The sequence below is a fragment of the Quercus suber genome, unplaced genomic scaffold (assembly GCF_002906115.3).
Source record: "Quercus suber isolate HL8 unplaced genomic scaffold, Cork oak 2.0 scaffold_602, whole genome shotgun sequence".
In the NCBI taxonomy this organism is placed as follows: Eukaryota; Viridiplantae; Streptophyta; class Magnoliopsida; order Fagales; family Fagaceae; genus Quercus; species Quercus suber.
The window spans coordinates 221997-226833 of NW_027070046.1; the positions used below are offsets into that span (position 1 = coordinate 221997).

The 4837-nt window shown below is 35.0% G+C and overlaps 1 long non-coding RNA gene across 3 annotated transcripts; it reads left to right on the top strand.

Annotated features, from left to right (window-relative positions):
- The first annotated feature begins 425 nt into the window (after positions 1-425).
- Positions 426-4268, top strand: LOC136063973 (uncharacterized). 3 transcript variants are annotated; one of them, XR_010625617.1, is made up of 4 exons: positions 426-751; positions 937-2827; positions 3114-3291; positions 3488-4268. It is a non-coding gene; the product is annotated as an uncharacterized LOC136063973 (long non-coding RNA). The 3 variants fall into 3 exon arrangements; XR_010625618.1 differs by having other exon boundaries at positions 3114-3279; XR_010625616.1 differs by having other exon boundaries at positions 3114-4268.
- Positions 4269-4837: the final 569 nt, after the last annotated feature.

Consider the following 4837-nt stretch of genomic DNA (forward strand, 5'->3'; position numbering starts at 1 on the left):
AACTGAACACTAAGATTACTTTTTTGCCTCAACAGTAACAACCAGTAATAATATGCCACTTAAAATTTGTTGTAAAAATATTGTAAAAATGTTGTGAACATGCGTTTCTATATATATATATATATGAGGTGCTACGTCTACAACATTTCTACAATATTTTCACAACAAATCATAAGTGGTTAGTTGTTATTAGTTCAAATTTGAACTTAACACTAAATTACTTTTTTTTCCCAATAATAACAACTAGTACCAATCTATTACTTAAAATTTGTTGTAAAAATATTGTGAAAATATTATGTACATATCATTTATATATATATGTATATATATAAAACAACTAAACAAAAAAATTTTAAAATTCAAAATTCAAAACCCACCTAACCCCACCTACCCCCACTCACCTTATCAATTCATATTCTCTACGTTTAGCCAACTTGTTCAGACTTCCTTCTTTTTTTTTTTTTTTTTTTTCCCTTTCTTTCTTTCTTTTCTCCCTTATCTCCACTTCTTCAAACTTCTTCAGACTTCTTTTTCTCCCTTACTCCCACTCACCTTATCAATTCTTTTTCTCAACGTCTAGCTAGCTTCTCCACTCTTCTTTTCTCTCTTTTTTTTTCCTTCTTTCACTATTCTTTCACTACACACCTAGATTTATTCTTTTCTCTTCCTCTCCATTTTGATTTTATTTCCCCTATTTTATTTGTGGTAGTGTTAATGTTAGTGGGTTTTGGATTTGAAGATGGTGCTGCAAGTAAGTATTTTTTTTTTTTTTAAATTTTAATGATTGTTTTGGTCTTTTCCTTGATTAATTTTTGTGAATTCTTTGGCTTTTTATTATTGATAGGTATAGAGATCTCAAGTGTGATAATATCTTTGTTAATAGAACCAGAAAAGTAGTGAAAATTTTGAAATCTATTTGATGATTTCTTTTTGCAGGTTGGTCTATGGTGGCCGAATGTGTTGGGGTGGAGTTGCTATTTTTTTTTTTTTTTTTTTTGGATGTGAGCATATTTTGTTTAACTTTGAATTTTTTTTGGTGGGTTTGTGTTTCATTTTGAATTTGCTGGACTATAGTGTTTGTATTTTGTATATTTTTGAATTTTTATTTTTTTAGATTTGGATTTGTAATTTGCTGAACGTATTTTGTTTCATTTTGTATCATTTAATTTAATTAAAATTGTAATATTAATTTAATTACAATCTTAATTCAATTAAAAAAAAAAAACTTTTTCACGTAAAAAAAATTCTTTTGATTACCAAAAATTAATTTTTTGGTAATCAAAATTTTTTTTGGCGGTGGTTTGGCTATAGTGGCGTTCTTGAAACGCCACTATTGTTCCGTCACTTTATACTTATAGTGGCGTTTACAAACGCCATTATAGACTAATTTTTTTAATTTTTAAAAAAGCTATAACATTTTTCAAAAATAAAAAATTGGTCTATAATTGCGTTTGCATGTGGTCCTATAGTGGCGTTTGCAAACGCCACTATAGGGCAGGCCTATAGTGGTGTTTTTGTAAAACGCCATTATAGGTCTATAATGGCGGTACAATAGTGGCGTTTACAAACGCCACTATAGTAAACGCCACTATAGCCAAAATGGGCCTATAGTGGCGTTTTTAATACCTATAGTGGCGTTTTACAAACGCCACTATAGGACCAGTTTTTTGTAGTGTTATCATATTGACGTCATTGTTCATGGTGGGTCAGTGGATGCATGGAGACTTATAGGGTTTTATGGTGACCTAGATATGAGTTTTAGGAATGAAGGGTGGAATATGTTGAGGATGCTAAGCTCTAAACCAAAGTTGCCATGGTGTTGTATTGGTGATTTTAATGAATTACTTCATGTGCAGGAAAAGGGGGTGGACAACCAAGGGTGCACAGTCTCGTGCAAACTTTCAGGGATGTTTTAGATCATTGTGGCTTTGTGGACTTGGGGTACTCGGGTCCAGACTTTACATGGCATGTTTGTGGTCGAGGGGAGTTGATTTGGGAGAGGTTGGATTGGGGGGTGGTTAACTATGAGTGGCTTTCTAGGTTTCCTACAAGTAGAATTCGTCATCTGAATTGTTTCACTTTGGATCATCACTTGATTCTTCTATCTTTAGATTCCAATGGTGTGAAACAAAGGTAGAAGAGGAAGCCATTCCGTTTTGAGGTGATGTGGTTGACTGATCTAGAATGCAGTGGGGTTATTTCCATTGCTTGGGCTTGTAATGCTGAAGGTTCATTGATGGTAGTGGCTACCAAGAAAGTGTCTAAGTGTAAGAAGATGTTAAAGGCTTGGAATAGGGACCGGTTTGGGAATGTATTACAAAAAATTAAGAAGACTAAGGAGCTACTTTGAAGGGCTGAAGAGGAGGCGGTTAGATCAGGGAGTGTTGATGCAGTGAAGCGGCTGAAACAAGAGCTGACCAAATTGTATGCAAAAGAAGAGAAAATGTGGCATAAGAGGGCTCAACTTCAGTGGCTGCAATGTGGAGACCAAAATACAAAAAAAATTCATGGTTCAGCGACTCAAAGAAAGAGAAGGAACTTTATAAAGGGATTGAGGGATGCAGGGGGTACTTGGCATGAAGATGAGGACTATATGTCGGGTATGCTTACAGCCTATATTGCTGAATTATTGACTTCCACTAACCCCCATGATTTTGACCGTTTATTGGATGGTGTCCAAAGTGTGGTGATGGATGATATGAGGGTTGACTTGGCTAAACCATATACGGTGGAGGAAGTTGAGTTTGTAATTAAAGAAATGGCTCCTTTAAAAGCTCCAGGTTCAAATGGAATGACCCCATTGTTCTATCAAACATATTGGAGTGAGGTTGGTATGGATATTTCTGAGGTAGTATTGTCTAGTTTAAATTCGGGTTCACTGTTGAAATCCATTAACCATACTTTTGTCACTTTTATTCCTAAAGTTTAGTATCCTGAGTGAGTGACTGATTTTAGACCTATAAATTTATGTAAGGTTATTGCAAATCATCTAAAACCTTTTTTGAAATATATTATTTCAGAAGCTCAAAGTGCTTTTATTGCTAATAGATTGATTACTGATAATATTTTTATAGCCTTTGAGTCCCTTCATCATATGAAAAATACTTGTACAGGGAAAACAGGTTTCATGGCTCTTAAATTGGATATGAGAAAGGCTTATGACAAGGTGGAATGGATGTTTCTTGAAAAAAATTCTCTTACGGATGGATTTCCAAGAGTCTTGGGTGGCTTTGATCATGGAGTGTATCACAACTGTTTCTTATTCCATTTTGGTGAATGGTGAGCCTAAAGGTCTGTTTAAGCCTTCTAAAGGTTTGAGACAGGGAGACCACCTCTCACCTTATCTTTTTCTTTTTTGTGCTGAGGGGCTGAATCTCATCATTAGGGGAGTAGCTTTGAAGGGGGAAATTCAAGGTCTTTCCTTATGTAAAAGGGGGCTTAAGATTACTCACCTTTTTTTCATAGACGATTGCTTGTTGTTTTGCAGGTCTACTTTGGATGAATGTGAGAAGATTCAAGAACTTCTATCTTATTATGAAGTAGCTTTGGGGAAAATGATCAATAAAAATAAGACTACCTTATTTTTTAGTAGAAACACTAATGTGTAGATGTAAGAGGCTATTAAATTATCTCTACAGATTACGGCAATACAACACAATGAGAAGTATTTGGGGCTCCCCTCTTTTGTTGGGTGTGGAAAGAGAGCGTACTCCTTGTATAGAATGTATAGATTGGACGATAGCATATAGTAAGAGGGGGGGGGGGGAGCATCACAAGAAGGGAAGTGTGCATAGTGAAAGGGGGAGTTTTTGTGAGCTCAAAAGGAAAAGAAAAAGCTGACACATAACTTTATAACCCTTGTTTAGTTGTTTTTATTGCTTTCTTTTAAAGCTTTAGCACTCTGTTTTAAATTTCAGTTTATATTCAGTATTTGTGTTTATCTCAATGCTTTGTAGCATTTTTAGTACTTTTAGATGTTGATTATATATCTAGGATTTTGTATCCTAGGTGCAAATACTTCACGTATTTTGCATTAGTTGAGTGTTAGACATGCAATTGATCCTTGTGATAGTTCTTAATTTCATTGCATGTCTGGATGAGCATTTACTAGCTAAATGTTCATTGTAGTCATTCTTTAATGACTGTTCCTATTTGATCAGGATATGCTTACTTGTTTTATAGTGTTTACAAGCTTGATCGCACTTTACTTGCTCATGTACATACCATGTATTCAACTTGTCATAAGTTTAATGAAAGTTTTGTTTGTGTGCAAGTGTTTCAGGTTACAGGTACATACATGCAAGTGCTTCACAGCTTCTAGATTAGGTGTGAGTGAGTTTTGCCACTGTTCCTAAACTCACATTTAAGTCTAGAGTCTGTTTTAGGAGTTTTGTCACGAAATAGCCAAAGGGGGGATTGTAAAGTTGTAATTTACAAATATGTGTTTTGTTGGCTTTTATTCCGTGCCAAATTTGATTGTAATTTTATTCAATCTTTTGTACCCTATATTTATTGTGGGATTTAATTGTAAGGGTTGTGTGATAAAGAGAAAGTGTGAAGACTCAATAAATTGAAGACTGAAGAGTTTTCATGGGTAGCTCGTAACTTAGCATCTTGTGAAGTGATTCATGTGACCTGCACATGCTGGAATGCAAAGAGTCAGGATAGGATGGAGACAGCTGTGTTTCGCGAGTAGCTCGCGGGCAAGGCCTTCCCACAAGACATCCGCGAAACATTCTATTTTGCCAGACTATCATTTCTGATACACACTTTCTATGCCTATACTATATATATACCCACATTACCCACAAATGTTGAGGAATGCTTCAGAGAGAAA